This window comes from Sinocyclocheilus grahami, unplaced genomic scaffold, assembly GCF_001515645.1.
Source record: "Sinocyclocheilus grahami isolate Dianchi unplaced genomic scaffold, SAMN03320097.WGS_v1.1 scaffold1975.1, whole genome shotgun sequence".
NCBI lineage: Eukaryota > Metazoa > Chordata > Actinopteri > Cypriniformes > Cyprinidae > Sinocyclocheilus > Sinocyclocheilus grahami.
In genome coordinates, this window is record NW_015507154.1 from 6,034 (window position 1) to 30,703 (window position 24,670).

Genomic DNA, 24,670 nt, shown 5'->3' on the forward strand with positions numbered 1-24,670 from the left:
GGCTTGTTAACTGAGGGGTGTTACAGAGTATTTGTTAAATATAGCTAACAAAATATATATTGTGTGTTTGATTGGTCCAGACGCTACAGGAAGTATCAAGCATGTATGCTTCACCATATTGTCCTAAGAGTAATGGGAAGATTGAACGGTTCCATCGATATCTCAAAAAGGTGTTTCGAGCATGCAAGTGTGAAAATAAAGAGTGGAAAGAGGAGCTTCTGAAAATTCTGATGTCTTACCGAGTCACTCCTCATCGTGTTTCAGGAGAAACTCCAGCATTTCTTATGTTTTCCAGAGATATTAGAACAAAGTTGCCAAGTGTGGCTCAGTTACAAGTAGTGTTGCTTTCCTCAACGAAAATTATGACTAAATATCGTCGTCAACGAACCTTTATCACGTGACGAAAATGAGACGAGACGCAACGTAAATGCTGGTCATGTGAGGATGACGATAATTAAATGTATAATGCAATATTGTTGACGAATAAAAACGAGACTAAATGTGGTTTACAAAATAAAAACTATGCTAAAATGTCTCTTCATTTTCGTTGACCAAAACGAGACGAAACGAAATGTTATAACGTTATTTCGTCATGTTTAGTCGCGTTATTATTATTATTTTGCAGTATTTCTGTTTCCCGTGTCTCACTTCAGGGGCTGCATCAGGTTGCACTGCGCAGACGCAGGCGATGTCACTTCCTCAAGCCCCACTCGCAGCACTTCCTCAAGCCCCACTCACAGCATTATTTAGAAGACGAAAACCAAACAAAGTTAAGTCGGACACAGAGAAAGGGACCGATGACCGGCCAGCCGGGGTTCGTCTTTATTTAAATTTATGTGTGTGTACTTCTAACATGTTTGGTTGGTAAAATAAATGTTGTAAATTCAAATCAGAGCGCCGTGTCTGGAATGGATGTATTTTTGAGTCTACAAGGCAGTGGTTCTCAACCCGCGGCCCGTCACGAATTCAAATGCGGCCCACCATGCTGAACACAATTTTAAAAAATTACTTTCAGTTTTACAATTAATTTTAGTTTTTACATTAATTTTAAAATGCACTAAATAAATATAAGATATAGCCTAATATTTTTATGCAAAAAAATATTTTTTTATATAGGTTTTTCATATATTACTTTCATACATGAGCAGTACTCACGTAGCCTAATTAACGTTACGCATTTAAAGTAACGACCAAGTTGCCAGTTTAGCCTTCTTAAATCATCACGACTTGACTAAAATAAAATCTATAGATATAAAACAGTTCATGCATATAACAATGTTTAAACGTTAAACCTAGATAAATGTGCGCTGTATCCAGCAGAGAGTGGAAGCTGAAGCGCGCTTTGCAGGACATAGACGCCAGCGCGATCACTTACATTTTTTTCAGTGGATACACCGTCATTTTTGCTCATAAAGGTAAGAGTAATACATCATTTGTAACTGTAAAGGGTCTACTTTTATTTGTGTGCGCTCACAATATCAACAAAACGTTGTGCTTTTATAAAATAAAGAAATCAAACATGATGCGCTTTCTGCCGTCTCTTCTTCAACAGGAAGAAACTCAGCGAATACATGCCTCACAGACATCAAAAACAAAAACTCTTTCATTATGATCATAATCCGTAAAGATGCACTTTCGATTAAAACTAAAACTAGACTAAATGTCATCAGTTTTCGTCGACTAAAACTAGACTAAAATGTCATCAGTTTTCGTCGACTAAAACTAGACGAAAGTCATGGATAATTCTGACTAAAATAAGACTAAAATGCCCAGCCTCAGACTTTTAGTTGACTAAAACTTGACTAGACTAAAAAGAGTATGAACGTGACTAAAACTAATAAAAACTACAATGACAGTTTCACTCAAAGACTAGACTAAAACTAAAATTAAAACAGGCCGTCAAAAACAACACTACTGTACAGTACATTACGCATCCAGTCTCGAATGCAATGACCATAAAATGTGCACAAATGTTGCTTAAGTCTGATGATGTTCCGTAAGTTAATTTATACAGTACATACATTGCTTCCAGCTGCCTTTTCACCGCATCCCGATCCCGGAAAAGGAATCAGCCAGCAATGTATGGTTGCCATGACTATTTCATGCACTGGTTATACTTATCTATCATAAAAGCGCTTATTATATTTATTTTGGCAATAAGTTTAATAATTTTGTAATAATTGATAATAATACTTATTTTATAATATATATATATATATATATATATATATATATATACTTAGGCCTATTATTTTATATGTTTTTCCGCCGGAAAAGCCTGCATTTGCCCAGTGCCTACCTAGGCTAAATACTAAAAAAACAAAATTATTTTTTCCACAAGCAGTTTAATCTCTTTATTGGCTTAACTCTAGTGGCTGGACGGCGTCAGTCTCAAGGTGGTGCGAGTTGTGTGTCCGCGTCCAGGAGTAGCTTATGGAGCATATGTGGAGGAGTGCATACCAATTGTTGTTCAGCCACTTCTGATGGAAAAATAATTTGTTTTCTTAGGAGTGAAATCATTATTTTTTTCGTGATATCTGAAATTACGTCACGATTCCTTTTTTTGTTTGTTTTACGATTCATTTTTACTTTCCAAAATGTGCTTGAAGACACAAATACACAATTTATACACACACATAAATTACTGTAGTTATGCTGTTCTGAACATCAAATCCTTTGTTTTTCAATCAAATGTATTCTAATTGGTTGAATAAAAATATTTGGATTTCATATTTAGCAAGTTAGCATCAGGTAGCTAGTTAGCAAGCAGTTAGCATCAGCAAACAAAATGTTTTAAATAGGCTATTATAATTTTGTAATTCATAATTATTGATTATATTCTTTTAAATTTTAAGCTAAAACTGCCTGCACTCTGATTTTGCAGTAAATGTTTAAAGCACACTGCTTTGTCAGACTGGGGGTATTTTACCCCACCCATGGGGGGTAAAACGCCCCCTTGGCACAAATTAAATTTTTGTTAAAAATCTAATAACATGCAAACTCTGGACATTTTTCATACTTTGTTTATAATTTATGTCATTGTCACTAAAACTATGATAACTTTTCTTAATAGCCTACATTTAACTTTTATTTCACAGAAAAAATTACACAGTCCTTAAGGGGGGCGTTTTCCCCCCACTCTACCCTATAATCTGACACTGTAATTCATAAATTGTAGTAGCCTACTAATATTTGAACGTGTGGAGAAAAAATAGCTAGGCCTATTTAGATCATGCGGTGCAGGTCAGGAATTAATAAGGGGAGGACTAAAATGTAAATGTCAAATAATGTTCATTGCTTTATAATAATAATAATAATAATAATAGTTATTATTATTTACACCTTCTATGCATTTCAAATAACCCTTCTCGCTGACTGCGTGCCCTCAGGAGAGCATGAGTTTGCCTGTTGTTCTGCGCCAAAAGTTATTTATCCTTATGTTTGAAATTGTATCTTTTTTTTCTTGATTACACTTATTTTGATTTGATGTTTCTTTAATTTCATAATATTGCAAGTTAAAATGTTTTACTCATTTTGTTCTGCAGACAACAAACGGGAAGCTGCATTATAGGCTTTTTTTCTCACGGCTGCTGCATGTATTGACACGAAAAAGACTTTATTCATAACCGGTAAAACGGCATTTTACTTTTACTATATGTGATCTAAAACGATGTGGAATAAAATATGATGGTTGTTGATTTTAGCCTACTCATTTTATTCTAAACCTGTTAAAGAAAAACCTCACTGGTAATATTTTAATTTGCTATTGCAAAAAACAAAAACTTTTAAAACGTTTAACTGTTATTATGTAAAAAAAAAGACTTACATAATAACAGTTTGTGTTTCATTGGAAAAACCAAACCCCACATAAAAATAACATATTTATTTTTATTAATAATTTATAATAAAACTTTAGGCCTACTTAAGTTTTCACAATAATAATTAGTCTACTGCAAAGTTTTAAGGCCCAATTATAATCTATACTTTGGAATTATGAACTGAAGGGGCGTACACGTGTACAAGGTGTTTCAGAGCCACTCACACATTCAAAACAAATATTAAAGCATAAAAAATATACATTAAAATATTAAAGCATATTCTAATTTTTAACCCATGAAAAAAGAGAAAAATCTAGCTTCATTTCTGTTCAAATGACCTGAAGGTACACGGCCCTGGGAGTAGGCTAAGAGTAACCTATAAAAAGAAAATAAACAACAAAACTCTTTACATCTCATTACATTTATTAATTTACTAGCTACAACACTAGGCCTACTTATTGACACCATAAACTAAAGAAATTATTAATATGAGGGTAAATAGAGTTTAATGCCTTAAAAAATATTACACGTTCAGAATTGCCACCTTAACACGGCCAGAATGTGTGCTTGAGAAACACGTTCAAAATTGTGGTCTTAATGCGGTCAAACTGTGCGTCTTTACACGAACCAAATAAACGCGGCAAAAACTGACGCATTAACACCTCCAAAACGTGCGTGTCTACACGTACAAAAGAAACGCGTTCAAAATTGCCGTGTTAACGCGGCAAATTGTGCGTGTTGACACGGTCGCATTTCACGGGTTCCGTTTAAAGACTTTTGGCCTCGTCCGCCTTCCATACGCGCGCGTCTCCCCAACTGACACACCGCGCGCACTGTATAATGTTGACAAGAAAGGAAAATTAATTTTTCTGAGTTTCTTTTTATTTTGTAACGAGTTATGGAGATAACGTTGAAATAATGACACAGACCTGGTTACACCATCTCATCCGCTTGAATCAGGACAGCGCGTTTATCAGAGGCACCTTTACTTCAATTGTGTCTGATAGAAGAATTTGTTTTTCTGAGGTGAGTACAATTTACAATTTATAACAAATAAATAGGTTTATAAAATGTATAAAACAAAGTTCTTGAACTCTGGAAAGACGCTAAAAGCCTTTTTTTATTCTTATTATTGTTGTTGTTATGTATAGTACAGGGGCCTGAGGGTTATTGCACAAATGCAAGATAAGGGATTAAGCTGGGATTTTCCAGTTATCCTGGTTGAATTTAGCCCTGACTCAGTTGCATGAAAGCAGGCTAATTTAAACTAAATTATGTTACTATGGAGATTTATTCTTTGCTCCAGAGCAGGCTAACAACCAGGCTAAGATTAATCCTAGTGATTTATCTGTTAGTTCCGTTGTCAATCCTACTAGAAATTAATGTTTTACAGTCACTCCATGGTCTTCTGTAAATATGTTGCATCATTTTAATTATCCTGCATTAAAATACTACATGTAATGTCATTCATCTAAGTATGCCTATTTTAGTGTTATGATGATGACTGTTCATATTGCTGTCAGAGGTTTGATGAATACATATATTATTGCAGTTGTTGAGATTATAAGAAATGGCTGATGAAGTTGCAAAGGTGGTTTAATTTAAGTCCATGACAAGGTCAATATGTAGTATATATAGGCTTAAGTCCGATTCAGGTGTTTTCTCTTAACAATGGCTTGCCCTTTGTTGGATGATGTACTAGACGAGGAAGTGTTAATACTCAGACGAGCATTCAGGCATGAAAGAGTCTTGACAGGTCAGACCCGTTGGCCGTTGCAGACGAATATTTGACTGAGAGGTACAGATTCTCAGGTGATGGCATGATATCTGTGCAGGCTGCTGGATCCAAAAATACAACACAGAACAGCGCGGAGTCACGCTCTCACTGTCCCACAGATGGTCTGTGTAGCGCTGCGATTCTTAGCAAGTGGCATGTTCCTTTATTCTCTTGGAGATGCTGAAACCTCAATAAAGGCACTATTTGCCGCATGATAAGAAATGTTAGTCTAGCACTGAAATCACTTGCGCACATATTCATCGTCTTCCCTGGCCACAGAAGATTCCACCACATCAAGGAGGAGTTCTACAAGATTGCAGGAAACACTAATTACAGATTACAACAAAAAAGTGTTACATTAGCGCAGTCACAGTAGGAAACTCATTTTTTACAGCTTTCCCTAATGTCATTGGTGCAGTGGATTGCACCCATATCCGTATCAAACGCCCCTCAGGGGCACATGAGGGAGATTATGTTAACAGGAAATCTTTCCACAGTATCAACGTTCAGGTAAGAATGATTTCTGTCAGCTACATAAGTTATTTCTGTGCATGAAATTACCTTAATAGGTTACATGTTATTGTTACAGACGATCTGTGATGCTGACTGCCTTCTCACAAATTTAGAGGCAAAGTGGCCTGGCTCGGTCCATGACTCCAGAGTCTTTCGGGCCAGTAGTATTTACCAGAGTCTCTCACTAGGTAAGTCACCCCAATTTTTTTAAGCACCTTGGACATCATGTGTGTGTCAGAAGTTTTACTCTGCTAGTTGTAAGAATTATATTTTGTATTCTCAGGTGAGTTCTCTGGTGTGCTGCTAGGAGACAAAGGCTATGCCTGTGAGACGTTCCTGTTGACCCCTCTTGCAGACCCCCATGCTTACAACCATGCGCATGCCAGAATGAGGGCTCGAATCGAAATGACCTTTGGCCTCCTGAAATCATGATTTCAGTGCCTGCACCACCTGAGGGTCTCCCCAGACAGGGCCCGTGATGTGACTGTTGCCTGCACAGTGCTGCACAATGTTGCCAGCCTAAGAAAAGAAAGGGCTCCCAGAGTTGCTTTTGATATTGACTGGGACAATGCTGCCATCTTCCCAGATAACATAAATGGTAGACTGGTCAGAGAACAATATATAGCAAATTATTTCAATTAATTTTGTTCTGATTTCTCCTATCCTTTAATAACACAATGTATGTCACTCTTTCATGTGTGCATGCATTTTGTTTGGCATTAGTAGCACACACTGTGTGGTTATCTTCCCAAATTCTAGTTCCAATTCACTGGATCAATAACTATATAGTGTACTGGACATTAATGAAAAAGGTACGCGACCACAATGTTTTTGTATTTTTTATTTTTTAATTTTGCTGTCATCACTTGTCAGTTTGGGAGATAAAATAATGATGATTAATACATTGTGCAGTCATGGTTGTAGTGTGAACTGAAATCACTTCTCTCTCTAGTTTCTGGATTTCCAAGTCCACTTCTCTCTCTAGTTTCTGGATTTCCAAGTCCAGTTTCCTCTGTGTCTTGCCTTTAATTTCCATGGTCCATGTCCTGCAGCTTTCTCTTGTTCACTTCGATCTTGCCCTGTGCCAGCTCTATCGGTCTCTTAAGATGCATTGTGTAGACACATCTGACAGTTTGTGAATTCTGTAAAACACCTATCAATTAGCACAGCGGGATTTGTGCATAATGTAGGTTTACTTTAGGCAATACTCACTATGTTACCTGGCTGCTTATCTGGCTGCACAGTGTCTGGATCCTGTTAAAAATATATGTTCTATTAGAAATCACACTGCTGACTACTTATCCATTATGGACTAAAAATTTACACAAAATTGACATGACACCTCAAGCCTTCTGGAGTCCAGTGACACCGTCTCATCATCGGCACAAGTGCACTCCACTGCTGCAGATGTGCCTTCCCTCTGCCATATTCAATAGAACTTGTATTGATAGTTTTGACAGGATGTGCCAAGCCTATGATTTTAATAAAGTGTTCTCACAGGCGGATCATAGTCTGGTGGCTCCAGAAGTGTAAGTGTGTTACCAGACACTGCAAGCTAAGGCAAAGTCAGACATTCCACATAAAAAAAAAATCTAAATATTTGATTGTTTTCCATGTGCAGTAGAATGGGAATAATGTACCTTGTATGAAGAGGTCAGTTTCTCTTGCTGGTCCAGAGTCAGTGGCTGTCCCTCCCTGGATCCCTTCCATCACTGGCTTCCCTTTATTCAACTCCAGGGCCAGCTCCTCTGCTGTGGTGAAGTTTTGGGTTGGAGGGTCACCCCCCGTGCCAGATACATGAGCCTTTTTTTTAAATGCTAAAATCAATACAGACAATAAAATATGTCAGCAGACACTATTCACTTAATTTGTAAAAAAAAACATTCACCCATCAAGTCACTTACCAGCCTGCAAAATGTTCTTGTACTTAATCTTGACTTGCTGCCAGGTCCTTTTTTGGCCAGACATGCTTGTTCTTTTGGATAGATGGATGGATGCGCATAGTGGATAAGTGTTTGCAATTAATCATACATGTGTTTGCATGAGTAACATGCATGTCCACTGGTCACATTTAAAGGGGTCATATGATGCTGCTAAAAATAACATTATTTGGTGTATTTGGTGTAATGAAATGTGTTTATGCGGTTTAAGGTTAAAAAAACACATTATTTTCCACATACTGTACATTATTGTTTCTGCTCTATGCCCCGCCTTTCTGAAACGCGTCGATTTTTACAAAGCTCATCGGTCTGAAAAAGTGAGGTGTGCAATGATTGGCCAGCTATCCAGTGCATTGTGATTGGCCGAATACCTCAAGCATGTGACGGAAATGTTATGCCCCTTACCATAAGTATGGATTATAATGACTTATACTGTCTTTTTACGTGTTGCGTTGTATCGCGCCGTGTAAACATAAAGCCATGTCTGCATTTGTGATCGGAGAAATGACAAACAACAAGCCCTACTCTACACTGCCCAAAAAACTTGCTTTAAATATAAAAAATATATAAAAACTCTTTAAATATAAAAAAGAGTGAGCAGAGGCCGGGGGATAAAGTGAGGAACGGCCGGAGGGCTAGAGTGAGCAGAGGCGGCGGATTCGACGAAGGGGCATCCGGCGGGCTTGCGGCAACCACATGTGGCGACCCGGGCTGGACTCCGCTTCGTCCACGGTGAAAGCCGATCTGGCGATCCACAGCGCAAAGTTGTAGTATTTCCTCAGCAACCAGCACGGATCAGCTCCAGGCATGACGAGGCAGATATCGTCCTCTTTTGGAAGGCCAAACAAAGTAGTTTCGCTTTCACAAAGAATCACAAAACGCATTCACAACATGGCGGCAACAACACTACAGCGAGAATAAAAGTTACACCTTCTTTCTTTGCGTGAACATTTGGGCGGCGTTATGCAAATCTTCCCACATAGTAATGTAGATATGTGGGGGCGTGTTAGAACAAGCCGTTTTAGGTAGGTGTGGCTGACTCTTAACTTTTATAAAGAATATCTCTTTGGATTTGAAACTTTAGTCTTTGCAACTTTACAGATCTTCTTTATGCTTTCTTTAAGAGCTTGTAACACTCCAAAGAGAAAGGAAAAATTGAAATCGCATCATATGACCCCTTTTTAAGGCAAAGTTTACAACTGTTAATTTGTGGAAATGACAAATAACTCCTTGAATTGTAATTATGATGGCTTCAGTGGAGCACTGGTTATTTGGACTACTTATGCATATCGGTCCGCTATTGTCTGCCAGGCCTTTTCTCTTTGTTTTATTATAGCAGCTGTATTTCCCTTTTTACATATTATATGTTTCAATTAGAAGCTGTTGCTCAGTTGGCGAGAAGTATGCCGCACAGGTTTTATCCATTTTTGCATCATTGATCCTGTGATCGATCCCGTGGTCTGTTTTAAGAATGCCTTGAACATGCACATCCCAACTATCTACACCTGCGATATAGCTGCACGTTCTCATCCTGGCTCAGCAACGTTTGGACTAAGCCAGGATGCCCTTATTAAACTATGTCAAGCCGTGCCTTTTCTGTTGTCCTGGCTTTCTTAATTCTACTTTTGAGCAATGCCCCTCTGTTCTTCGTACGTCGCTAACGCCAATAGTATATGTTCCTGCACAACCGGAGGCTGCAGTTTCAGGACCACAGTTCTAGGACCCTATTCTTTTGTAACAGCGCCACCTACCGAATAGGATCACTAAGATGAAGTGCAGAGGTATGCCGGACCATTTAATGTCTTTGTGAGTGTCCTGCTCCTGCACTTACAAAATCTACTGTATAAACTGCACGCTGGTGCTACTCGTGTATGGACCAATGTATAATGGCTTGCTGTTCAGTAGTGCTATAATAGTATACTTAAATGAACACAAAGTCTTCATGAAAACATTCCAAAATGCTTTAATGTGGTCATTATTATTAAGTGCTCTTTGTCTGCTTTAAGTGAAGTAACTTCACTGTACTTAATGCAGACAAAGACCACTTATAAATAATAATAATAATATTTTTTCTCAAACAGCCATAAGATCTGATATCAGATCAGATGAATGTGTACACATTTGCTTTGAACTATTTTTATTGTAATATCAATTTGATTATTTTGATGGTAGCCTTTAGACAACTGTTGATAAGTAACTGCGATTACCAGCACACAACTATTGATCCATGACGTCGCAGTTACTAACTGGCAACGTCATAAAGTTACGTTGTGGCGACGAAACTGGGAATTTCACTTTTCCGGTGTTACGAGATTTTTCGGTTTCAGTGGGCGGAGCATACATGAATATTCATAAGTTTCCTGGACATGCGTGTGGAACCAAGTGGAACTGAGAATTTCAGTTCACTCCCCTTGTATCTCTGCAGGTTTAATGGTATATTTAAAAAAAGGTAAATATTTTACAGCGTTTCACAAACCTATGCCTAAACTACATTTGTTCATCATTTTGTAACAGTTTATAATGTTTTCATTCGTTTGCACGTTTTGTGCAGTCGTCACTGACTGAATGATTGCCGACATTCAGCACACTTAAAGGGTGCTATTTTAAAGATCATTATTTGGTGTAACAGAATGTTGACATGTGTAACACACTTGAAGAAGGCAACAAGCTTGATTGATTTTTGGGTTCTTTCTTTTATTCAACCAGCAATTTTACAGATTTCGCCACAGCGCCATGCAACACAACATGGCGTGAACCACTAACTCTTCTCTCTCTCTTTCAGGTCTGCTCTAGGGGTTTCCATCTGGCTACCGCCACCCACTGGACACCCATCGCCTAGCCGTGAGTATGTAAAAAATTTATGCATGTACTGAATATTTTCACATAAATTGATCACCTTCTAATTTAAACAATTGATAACTATTGAACAGACATTACAAAGAAAAAAATTATATATTTGGGGGGCCTAGCTTTTTATACAAAAATTAATCTATCAGTATACATATTCTAGATTTCTCCACACATGCTTTAATGTTCAAAAAACACATTATTTTTCAAATACTGTACATTATTGTAGGTCCTCTATGCCCCGCCTCTCTCAAACATGTAGATTCCAACAAAGCCCCCTCCTTTGACAAGCGCAGTCTGCTCTGATTGGCCAGCTGACCCAGTGCATTGTGATTGGCCGAACACTACAAGCACGCGTCGGAAATGTAACGCCCCTTACCATAATCGTGAGCTTCAGCTTTCAAAGTAAATATCAAGACAGTTAATAATGTCCTTAGTTTTACCATCAGTTCAAGCCCAAAAGGGCAACAGAGTCGCGTGACAGACACAGTGATGATGCAGTACACAAGCCGCGGTTAAGACAGCTGAGTGCTATGATTTCTGACAGGCAGTTCACTCTCCTGTGATGTGACCCTTTTTTAGAGATAGCCTTTGTGCACAGCCAGCCTTCTAGGTTAAAAAAACTGTCGTCCATAAAATGCGTCGCACAAATTCGAACATCTGGGTTGTGCTGTTCTGTTGTAAATAAATCGTAACCAATGATTCCTAATTGCATCTACTTCCGGAAGGCCAAATAAAGTGCTTTGGCTTTCGTACACTGAAACACACACCGTCTCCCTGACATGGCTGCATCATCACTACTGCTGTTCCTGAAACCACACCTTCTTTCTTTGCGTGCACATTTGGGCGGCATTATGCTAATATTTCCACATAGTGACGTAGATATGTGGGGGCGGAATTCCGGTGGCGTCATCTTCCTGTACGGCAGCTTAAACAACAGCTCCTCCGGGAAAACCACTTATTTGCCCGTTAAATCACCAAATATAACTTTTTCTCGACTTTGCCTGTTTCGATAAGCGGGGCAAGAATGGGGAGAAGCGATGGAAACAAAAAATGCACCGCTGGAGAAACGGTGAATGAAGAAAACGCAAACAACAGCTCCCCGTCGCAGGCACAAGATGGTGAAGCTAATGCTAATACTCATCTGAGTGATGCGGCAAGTTTGACAAAAGTTCTGGAGGAGATAAGGGAATTTCGCAAAGACACAAAACAACAACTAAACAAGATTTTCACCGAACTCACCAGTGTTAATCAAAAGATTCCGGAGGCGGAAACGCGAATTGGAAAAGTAGAAGACCGTAGAAACGTGCTAACGTTTTGGTCAAAACGTAGAACAGGTGATGAGCAAGATGATAAAAGTGATGAACCAACAAGAAAATAAACTTTTCGACCAAGAAGGGAGATCAGGACGGGAGAATATAAGGATCTATAATGTTCCCGAAGGAGCTGAGGGGGCGTCAATGACGCTGTTTGTGGAAAAGTTACTACGGGACGAGCTGGAGATCCCCTCAACAACAGATCTTGGCATCGAGAGAGCTCACCGGGTACTCGCACCGAAACCCTCTGGCAACAGGGAAGATAGACCACAGTCAATAATAATCAAATTCCACCACTACAAAATCAAAGAAGAGATTCTGCCCGAAGCCTGGGGAAAGAAGGTGTTTTTGAATGAAAGACCAATATACTTCGACCAAGATTACCCTCCGGCAATTCTACAGAAACGCAAGGAATACTCCGAAGCCAAATGGGTACTAAAACAGAAACAGATACGCTTCCAGACCCCGTTTCCAGCTAAACTACGGGTGTTTTATGGTGACGGGACGCGACTGTATCAATCGGCAGAGGAGGCGACTGCAGGCTACAAAATCAAAGAAGAGATTCTGCGCGAAGCCTGGGGAAAGAAGGTGTTTTTGAATGAAAGACCAATATACTTCGACCAAGATTACCCTCCGGCAATTCTACAGAAACGCAAGGAATACTCCGAAGCCAAACGGGTACTAAAACAGAAACAGATACGCTTCCAGACCCCGTTTCCAGCTAAACTACGAGTGTTTTATGGTGACGGGACACGACTGTATCAATCGACAGAGGAGGCGACTACAGACATGAAGGACAGAGGATTGCCCGTCAGTGTAATCACACCGAGAGAGAGTCTTGCTGAGGAACTGTCCCGTACGGCCTGGGAGACGACGAGAGGACTGAGACAACAGGGTATGGAAGAAGAACGTGAGAGGAACATTAGAGAGAGGTTGCACGTTTTCAGAAGACGACCCCTATCTCCTCCAGGGGAACTTTAAACCTGAACTAATTTCAAATTTCCGGTGAGCTAAGCAAACCATGAAAGAGATGGTGATATTTTCAGTTTGAGAATCATATACGATAATGTGAATTTTTCTTTATCTAAGTTTATTTTTGTATAGTTACATATCTATATACATCCTTCTCCTCTATTTAAATGAGAATATATACAAGGGAGGAATACGTAAGGTAGTAATTTTGGTCAAATATACACAGACTTTTACATTTATTGTTTTGGATGCTGCAATGGGGGCCCCCTACCCATTTGGGACAGAGATTTTCCCCCACAGCTAGACGCTTCTTCTAGCTTAGTTCAGGGTCATCTGTTAGAGACCCCAACCTTGGAATCATAGCATTGTTATTTGTCATACAAAACAAAAGGAGGGGAGTCGCTATTCTTATTTCGAACAAACTAAATTTGGAAAAAATATCGGAAATGGGAGACAAGGAGGGCAGATATAGCCTAGTAAAGGGTAAAATATATGAGAAATCAGTTACTCTTTCAAATATATATGCACCCCCAGGAAGTGATTTTAGCTTCTTCCAGAAAATTACTAGTATCATGACTTTGGAAACGGAGGGATTTTTGATATGTGGGGGAGATTTAAATATACATTTGAAACCAAAATTGGATTCCTCTAGCAGGAAAAATTATGACATGAGGCCCCTATATAAGAAAGTGAATGCACTTTTTGAAGATGCGGGTCTGATCGATATATGGAGTGATTTCTTTCCTAATAGAAGAGATTATACTCATTATTCGGCCCCCCATTCCCTATATACCAGAATAGACTATTTCATAACATTTGGTAAAGATAAAGTACACGCTTGTGGAGTCGGAACAATATATATAAGTGACCATGCACCTATATATTTATCCATTGATTTTGAACTGCAACCAAAGAATACTACATGGAAATTAAACTCAAGTTTATTTAATGATCCCGGTTTCAAGGAACAAATTAAAAAAGAAATTAGTGCCTATTTAGAATTTAATGATAATGGTGAGGTTTCACCTCCGGATATATGGGACACTCTGAAGGCTGTCTTGAGAGGTAAAGTTATGAAATTCAGGAAGCTTTTGAAGTGTTCTATAAATCTTTATACTCTAGAGTTTCAGTGTCAGGGGTGCTGTAAAGGATCCACGTGCAAAGGCAGTCCGTTAGAATCAGTCTCTTTATTGAAGACACAAAACAAGGCAGTCTGTCATACGATGACACAGAACTGGATGAAACACAAATCGACCTGGGATGGTCTGGTTCCGAGGACTCCAGTCTTGGCGAGAGAGCTCGTATGGGCTGGGCTCACTGGAAGCAGCCACCGGGCACCGAGAACACTAAGACGAGCACAACACACTAAGCAAGACAAGACATGGTCAGAACTCTGATAGTATCGACATGAATGGCCAAACAATACCGAATGCATCTCACACAATAATCCGACAGAGAAAGTGAGCCCAACCATTAGAAATAGAGTGACTAATAGATCAGAGTGGAAACAGGTGTCCCCGCAAAGCAGCACGCACGCTGATTGTGATGACAAACAGGTGGAGATGAGAGCTAGAATGAGCATGGGCGTGCCTGAGTGTGTGTGCACATGATAGAGTATGTATGTATGTATGTGTGTGTATGTGTGTGTGAGAGAGAAACAGAGAAGCAAACCCAGCTCATGACATTCAGAGGGAGATATGACTCAAATTGACACTTACTTAAATTCTTTAGAGTTACCCACTTTAAACGAAGAGCAAAATAAAAGGTTGACCACTGATATAAATGAAGAAGAATTAAAGACTGCAATTAGTAGACTCAAATTAGGTAAGTCACCCGGATCAGATGGTTATATGGCAGAGTGGTATAAGGAGCTTAAAAATGAACTAATTCCTGTCATACTCCCTACATTGAATTGGGTTTTAAATAAAGCACAAACACCACCTAGTTGGAAGGAGGCGATAATATCAGCTATACCAAAAGAAGGCAAGGATAAAATGGAATGTGGATCCTTTAGACCAATATCTGTTCTTAATGTGGACTATAGACTATTTACATCCATTATGGCAAAACGAATGGAAGAATTCATGCTTAAGTTGATACATAATGATCAGACAGGTTTCATAAGACAACGCCGAACACAAGATAATATACGAAGGACACTACACATTATGAATCATATACAAAAAAATAACACTGAAGCAATTATAATAAGCATAGATGCTGAAAAAGCATTTGATTCAGTTAACTGGTTATTTCTTTACAGAGTTTTACACAGATTTGGTTTAAATGATACAATTATAAAAACTATACAGTCCCTATATAATAACCCCACAGCGAGGATCAAAATCAGTGGATACTTATCAAATCGTTTTACTTTAGAAAGGGGTACATGGCAGGGCTGTGCATGGTCACTGTTACACTTCGCACTATATTTAGAACCATTAGTTCAGTATATCAGACAGAATGAGGATATTAGGGGAATTAATTTTAAAGGAACAGAACACAAATTGGCTTGCTATGCAGAAGATATCCTGATATACCTGGGGCAACCAACATACTCTTTACCGAAATTGATGCAGTCGCTTGAAATGTTTGGCCAGATATCAGGATTTAAGATTAATATAGGAAAAACTCAGCTATTTTCGTATAATTACAAAGCACCAAGAGAAATTAAAAACAGATACCCTTTGGTATGGCAAACAGAATCTTTCAAGTACCTTGGCATTAACATGCCAAAAGATATTACAAAATTATTTGAATGTAACTACTTGCCTATCTATAAAAAAATTAAGGACGATATAGGAAGATGGAACTTAATTCCTTTCTTAAGTTTTAGTTCACGTATTGAATCTATCAAAATGAATATTTTGCCTAGACTATTATATTTATTTCAGACTCTACCTATATTGATTAATCAAAATCAGTTTAATGAATGAGACAAGATGTTATCAAGATATATATGGCAGGGTAAAAAACCTAGAGTTCGCTTTAAAACTTTACAGCTAGCTAAAGAAAAGGGGGGGTGGGGATTACCTTCCCTTAGAGATTATTACTATGCAGCACAGATGGGAGCCATAATATGCTGGTGTAATCCATTTTACGAGGCTCAATGGAAAAACATGGAGCAGAAAATATCCTTGATCCCTATACAGGCAATCCTGGCCGATAGTAATTTACAAAAACACATTAAGTCTATTGATAACCCATGGGTAAATTGCGATTTTACGGTATGGAAATCTATTATTACAGAATATAAACTAAAAGAAGAAATTGTGCCTCTTAAATGGTGTGCATACGATTCCGAATTTACACCAAACAGATCAGAGTCTCGATTTAAGGACTGGATAGATAAGGGGATAACAGTTTTATGTAATTTAATAGAAGATAATATACTAGCCAGCTTTGAAGTACTTAAAGAGAAACATACATTAGAAACACAAGACTTTTATAGATACTTACAAATGCGAAACTTTGTTAAGATAAAAATGAAGGATGTGACTGAGACACATTGGACATCTATAAAATGGAGCAAATAACAGCATTTGTAAATCATAATATGGAACAATTTGCTTTGCACTGGGAAAAATGGATCAAATATGCAACATCTCATAGACCTGATTTTATTTTTTAATCAAAATTCTGATGTAAAGATAGATCACTCCCTATATGTACATAGTTTTCTTTCTTGTCCCTCCCCACTTATTTTCTTTTCTTTTCTATTTTTATGTATTTATTTCTCCCCCTTTTTTTTCTCCTCAATATGTACACAACATATGCAAAGGGCTGCATGTATATATGGGCACATTTAGATATGTACATATATGTGAATGTGAGTGTAGACACAGGTGTGCTTATGTATGAGTGTATTCATAGGTATAATGTGTAATGTGCATTTGATGGAAGTGTAAGTTTGTTTGAAAAAATAAAATACAAATAAATAAAAAAAGATATGTGGGTGCGTGTTAGAACGAGGCATTTTAGGTATGCATGGTTGACTCTTAAGTTTTATAAAGAATATCTCTTTGGATTTGAGACTTTAGTCTTTGCAACTTTACAGATCTTCTTTATGCACCAAGAGCTTGTAACACTCCAAAGAGAAAGGAAAACTTGAAATCGCATCATATGAACCCTTTAAGCTAGTTGTAACTTGCTCTGATTTCAGTTCGTTGTGCTGTAGCTTGCAATGCTTTAAAACTGTGTCTGTTGTTAGTTGTTTTCATTTAAATACAACAGCTGAAATAAACTTGAATTTGTGGATCGTTTTTAATCTATCCTGGTGTTCTTAAACTGTTAGGCTTAGGCTGTATTTACAAAATGAATAGGAATCTAAGACCACACACACAAGCATGAAAGTGTTCCTTTAATAATTAAGATTTTGGATTAAACAAAATTGTATGGACAAGTTTAAAAAGTAGCCTATATTTGGTACACTGTAAATGAGAAAACAAATACTTCACTGCATTTTATGGAATGGAATAAGAAACTTATTTCAGGTTAAAAAATAATTTCATTAACAAATGTTCATAAGTGTGCTTGTGCTTGTTTTGATATGATATATACAATACTGTTCTAAGGATTTGTATTAGTAAGGTTCTTTGTTCATGTCACTAACTGCATCAGATTAAAAATATTTTTTAAAACATTAATATTGTGCAATAATTTTACAATTTAAAATAAATTTTTTCCCCCCTGTGATGTCAGATCTCAACTTCTTCTCTTTAGTGTCTCATGATCATTCAGAAATCATTCTAATATGCAGATTTTCTGCACAAGAAACATTTCTGATTATTATCACAGTTGAAATTGGTTGTACTGCTTAATGAGGTGTGGAAACCATTATACAGCGACAGGATTCCTTGATGAATGGAAAATTCAGAAGAACAGCATTTATTTGAAATAGAAATCTTTTTTTTTACATTATAATTGTCTTTACTGTCATTTTTATTAAATTAATGCATTCTTGAAGAGCAAAAATATACATTTCTTAAAATAAAAAAAAAATCATAGTAATCCTAAACTTTTGATTGTTAATGTCATTTATCAAATTCCAGAATCAAGTGAAGAATTTTTTTAGCTTTATTATGTCATAATTTTATACAGCAGATTCTACAAGGACGTTAACATCACACTCTCTTGTCTCCTATGTTGTCTTGTTTTGGTGCATACATCTTTTTAGTTTGTAACAAGGATTCAATAGTGATTCATGCTCAAAATTCAGGAAAACTTTACTTTATTAATCGTATCCTCCATGACTAACATTTTCCTGGATTTTGAGTGTGAATCCCTATTGAAATCATATTTTTAAAAACAAGATGTCACTGTCTCACATAATATCAAACATTCACACCAACACACATACACAACAAAAAGAAAACAAGTAGATAGAATAGAAAAAGAATAGAGAAAGCTAGTTGTACTAAATTCCTTATTCATTTGTAAGGGTAGTCTCCTCAACGTGCGTGTGACGTAGTTGTGAGTGTACAGAGCACTGACGGCGGTCCGCCAGAGCGGTTTCAGTTTACTTTCAGTTTCATTTCTCTGCCGCTATTTCAAATGAGTGGTAAATGTGCGTGCGTGAACTTAAGTTAATTTATATTTCTTTACCTGTCATGTTGCAATAATGTTGCCACTGCTACTCTGATTGTTGTCATGGGTGCATTGTAGTTCAGTATATACAGAATTTGGAGAATTCTGCACGCGTTATTTACATGCATATTTTAGCGCCATTTATCGTGTGGTATTTAATATTATTGAATAGAGAAGATGTATACTGAGGTAAATGTTTGTTTACTGTATACAGACGGATTCTGATATTTTATTTGTTTATTTCAGACTAAACCACACTTGCCACCTCTGTTAATTTAAGAACTGTACAATGCTGGATGATGTAAAGTGACATCCTGAAGATATAAACCATTGAACAACCATCTGTCTCCTGTCGCACTTCTTGCTGGAGTTCCGTAGTGGACTAGCATTCCACCTAACTACAAAGAACAGATTCCTTTACATTTGGTCCTTCGAGCCGGATATCTAGAGCCACTACGCTGACATGGATCAACAGATACCGCATTATTCTCCCGATACCACGGGTCCTGCTCAGATGCAAGCCAGAGCTCGTCAGATCCCTTCTTATTTGCAGGCTTACGACTTAGCCTTGCCCCCATCCCTTCTGCCAGTTATTGGGCCTTACAAACCATATCAGCAGCCGAAGATGGACCATGCATCGTTGACCCTCAGTGGGCAGGCCGAGCTTGCTTTGACTGGGATGCAGCCGATCAGCCATGAGTTATCATCTCTGCAGTATGGACCAGGTCCTCTCATAGTCAGTGGGAGCAATATGGACGCTGGGCTCAGCGACCTAGTAGAGCAGTTAGATATTGGGAGATCTCCTTCCTCTTCCCATTACACATCTCCAGTACCACAGCAGCGAGGAAACAGCCAGTCAGAGTGTGAGTTAAGTAGCTCCTTTCTCAGAGCAACTGGAACAAGCTTACTCACCACCCATCGTTAGGCCAAAGGCTATGGCAGTCCCAGCCATTCCATTACTGGATATAGGGCCACCCACATCCTGCCAAGGAGCACTCAGGTATGCTACCCATCAATCAGTACGGTGGCAGACATCCCAGACTACAGCTCATATGGTGTACAGCACACCTACGCTACAACTGTCTGTTCCACACACAGCAGCTACTTATGAGAGGCAAACACCAGCAGCATGCAGTGCAGTCTCCTGTCCTTCTTCCTATAATCTTATATCCTCATTGCCTCACACCATCACATCAGTGAAGCTGCCAATATCCACAACCGTACACCGTACTCTGGTGCCACCAGCTTACCAATTACAGATCCCTGAACTTAGTCAGTCACAGGGCCAACCATTGCCTGTGTTAGATCCATATCAGCCTTCACCTGTGATCACTGGATATTATGCTCCTCAGCCCTTCATGCAGACTTCAGTGCAGAACTCCAGTGGCACCCGCCATTCCACATATGGCAGCCCCCGCACGTCCAGTATACCAGCCAGTACTTGCTACACCTCCGTTGCAACCAGTCATAGTACCATCATTGCCAAAACTTGTGAATGACAGTGAGAGGGAGTTCACAGATCTGAAAATAGCACTAGATAATCTGCTGAATCTCCGCACTGATCTCACCGAACACTACAAATATTGTGTACTAATGGAGTAGCTGGTCCTGGATGGAGCGAAGCTGATCACTCAAGCGTGCCGTCATCACCCTGCACCTTACTCAGCAGCCATGGCAGCCTTGCAGCACCAATATGGCCAACCCCACCAGCTTGCACAAAGTGAGGTTGCGGCTCTAATGAACTCACCAGATATCAAGGCTGGAGATTCTAAAACATTCCAGAACTTTGCTCTAAACGTTGACTAGTGGGCATGCTTATGTCCCTGGAGGGACCACATGGACGAGAGCTTACCTGTACCGGACATGTTGACAAGCTGCTTAGTAAACTCCCTAAACACTACAGGGATGGTTTCATAGAGCACCTCCAGTTAAGGGGAAGACTGAGTACAGACAGTCTGAATCCATATAATTTACATGACCTTACAGAGTGGTTGAAGGTCAAGGCTGAAGCTCAACGGCTTTCATCAAAGATGGCTCAGTGCTACCACACTGAGAAAACTCCAGCTACAAAGCGCCTGTGTTTATTCTGTCACAGTGAAGAGCACTACCTCTCTCAGTGCAATGAGATCACTGAATACCCACCTGAGCGACTTATCAAATGGATAAGAAATGGCAAGATGTGCTGGAAATGCGGACGCACCAGCCACAATTGTAATGAGTGCACACTGAAGAAACCATGCAGGGAGTGTGGGGATGTGCACCTCAGAGTTCTCCATCGCATAGCAGAGCAGGGCCCGAGCATCATGCTAGTTACAACAGCAAGCGACCGCATCTACGTGACACCACCTAGCCCTACAGGACGTGTCTTTCTAAAGGTCACCCCCATGCTACTATGGAAAGGTGAGAAGTCTATACAAACCTACGCCATCCTTGATGATGGGGCACAGCACAGCATTATTCTCCCTGCGGCGGTCCAGCAACTAGGCCTACAAGGAAAGAAGGAGGTTATGGCCCTTCGAACCATTCAACTTGATGTTACTCAAATGGAGGGACGATCAGTCCAGTTTCAGCTTTCATCCCAGTCCAAACAGACAATCCTTGTCAGAAGATGTCCTGCACACGGTGCTAGTTGAGATAGAGGGTATCTTGAATAGCAAACCACTAGGCTACGTCTCGTCTGACGTAGCAGATGTAGACCCGGTCACTCCCAATTTCCTCCTCATGGGGCAGCGAGATGCTTCGCTACCCCAAGTAATCTACACTCCAGAACCTCTGTTTAAGCGTCGATGGCGCCATGCTCAGACTGTAGTTGATCATTTCTGGGCGTACTTTACCCGACATTACCTGCCTAACCTTCAGCCTCATCTTAAGTGGCAGCGTGAGACTCAGGATCTGACCGAGGATGCTGTAGTGATGGTGGTGGACCCACAACTACCTCGGGCTCACTGGCCCATCGGTAGGATTAAGAGTCTGGTACCCAGCGAAGACGGCCATATTAGGTCAGCAAAGGTCAGAATAAAGGACCGCCTGTATCTTCGCCCTGTGGCTAAGCTAGTTCAACTCCCAGCACTCCCAGATGGTGAGGATACAGACGTTAAGGACTAAGGAATTCATATTTCTACAGATTAGCTATGCTAATCTGGGGGCGGCTGTACTAAATTCCTTATTCATTTGTAAGGGTAGTCTCCTCAACCTGCGTGTGACGTAGTTGTGCGTGTAAAGAGCGCCGATGGCGGTCCGCCAGAGCGGTTTCAGTTTACTTTCAGTTTAATTTCTCTGGCGCTGTGCGTGCTTGAACGCAAGTTAATTCATCTTTCTTTACCTGTCATATTGCAATAATGTTGCCACTGCCGGTCTGATTGTTGTCATAGGTGCATATTGTAGTTCAGTATATACAGAATTTGGAGAATTCTGCACGCGTTATTTACATACATATTTTAGCGCCATTTATTGTGTGGTATTTAATATTATTGAATAGAGAAGATGTATACTGAGGTAAATGTTTGTTTACTGTATACAGACGGATTCTGATATTTTATTTGTTTATTTCAGACTAAACCACACTTGCCACCAATTTAAGAACTGTACCATGCTGGATGATGTAAAGTGACACATCCTGAAGAAATAAACCCTTGAACAACCATCTGTCTCCTGTCGCACTTCTTGCTGGAGTTCCGTAGTGGACTAGCATTCCACCTAACTACAGAGAACAGATTCCTTTACACTAGTGTTAGAGGCCTTTTTTTTAAGAAAACAAGCAGTTGGAAAACGAATAGAATGCACGTGTTAGAGGGTCAAATATAGATGGAAGAGATGTGTTTTTAGCTGTTTCTTGAAGATGGCTAAGGACTCGGATTGAGTTGGGCAGGTCATTCCAGCAGGAGGGAACAGTTTATGTAGAAAAAAGAGTCTAATTAAGATTATATATGTTTATGAAACTTTATGACTTAGCCTATAAATAATGTTGAATGAGTGTTCGCTGTGCATCAAAATAGACCATGCATTTGTATCAATTGGCGCTTTTCCACTGCATGGTACGGCAAGGTATGGCTCACTTTTGGGGCTTTTCCACTGGGTACAGTACCTGGTACTTTTTTTAGTACCACCTCGGTTGGGGTTCCAAGTGAACCGTACCGTTACCAAAACGTGACGTGTAAACTCTGCTGATCACGATTGGCCGGAGAGAATCGTCACTACCTGCGTCACTGAACTTGTGACACAAACACAAAAGAACCGCTAGATTTAAATCAGCACAGCCAGCAAAGGATCGAACGCAACTGTTTTGAAAGAACGCACCTTTTTTTTAACAATCAAAAAGTTTTGTTGTCTGTTGCGAAAGAACAGACGTTCCTCTCGTTGATAGCAGAGGAGCGGATCCAGCGAGAGCTTGATGGTGCGATGCGGAATGAAAAAGTTATTTTTAGGAGTCGTGGCAGTAGAGGCGGCGCAACTATAACGACATGTGAACAATCCTGCCCACTCTAAAGCGGTACTGAACTGCAGTGGTTTCCAATGTTAGGGTTAGGGTTAGGGTGAACCGTGCCGTACTGAGCCGTACCACGCGGTGGTAAAGCGCCAAATGATCGTGTATCATCCAGGTACAGTGCAACACATGGTCAAAGAACAGATGACAGAGAATAACATCAGTGTAGGTTGCAAAATGTTTATTAGGCCACTGATATGGTGGTGAATGTTATTTCATTCATTGCCAGAAGATGACAGTTTTAAAACTTAAAAGGTAACAGAAGAGCATAAAAATAAATAATTGAAATGGTAGTTGGATCTGGCTACTATTGGAAACCTGTGTAGCTGTAATTATCCAGGTGTTCTGGGATTTTTGGTTTCACTGTGCAAATGGAACCATAAACCTTGTGATAATCTTAATAGGTAAATTTACATTTGTTTGTAAAAATGTTTAACTATTTTACATTGAAAACATGAAAGAAAGAAATTTCAGCAACATGTTTTTGCAGCAGTGTATGATTGTATCATAGTTTACAACCAGACAGCAGACAATTCACAACCAGACAACATTGAGAATGTTGAACGGGGTAAGTTAAGAAATGAATCATCACACCAGTATACAAAAAAAAATGTCCACAGATAGGTTTATATAGGTTTATTTCATTTGTTGCAGGCAGTGATGTATTCAACAAATGATAACAACTAATAACAGAGTTTTAAAGCATCGCAAGCTACAAATGAAGAGCACAAAGAACTGAAATCAATGTATAGGCTACAACTATCTGAAGTTTGCTGTGCTTTATTCTAACATTACACAGAATGCCTGCAATCATTCAGTCAGGGACCTGTAAACTAATAAAAACATTATAAACTGTTAGGAAATGATAAACAAATATAGTTTGTGCAACACTGTAAATATATTTACCTTTAAAAATATATATATATATCCCATTAAACCTGCTGAGATACAAGGAGCGTGAACTGAAATTCTCAGTTCCACCTGGTTCGACGGACATGCGCGTCGAACCGTTTTCGGTTTCCGAGATTCTGTTAGGAAATGATGAACAAATGTAGTTTGTGCAACACTGTAAATATATTTACCTTTTTAAAAAAATATATATATATCCCATTAAACCTGCTGAGATACAAGGAGCGTGAACTGAAATTCTCAGTTCCACCTGGTTCGACGGACATGCGCGTCGAACCGTTTTCGGTTTCCGAGATTTTCTGAGAAATCTCGGACAGAAAATCTCGGAAACCGAAAATCTCGTTACCCCGGTTGCCACGCCACAACGAAACTTTGGTCACCAGATTATGTTGCAGTTATGTAACAGTCACGTAATAGCTGGGTGCAGGCACGTGCACAGGTAGGGCTCAACCTGTGCAGAACATATGCCCTTTTTGTCCTTACACTCCGAAGTGCCCTTTTTTTTCTCT

The 24,670-nt window shown here is 39.2% G+C and overlaps 1 pseudogene; it reads left to right on the plus strand.

Moving 5' to 3' along the window:
• Positions 1-5,489: 5,489 nt before the first annotated feature.
• LOC107573554 (putative nuclease HARBI1) lies at positions 5,490-6,759 on the plus strand (annotated as a pseudogene).
• Positions 6,760-24,670: the final 17,911 nt, after the last annotated feature.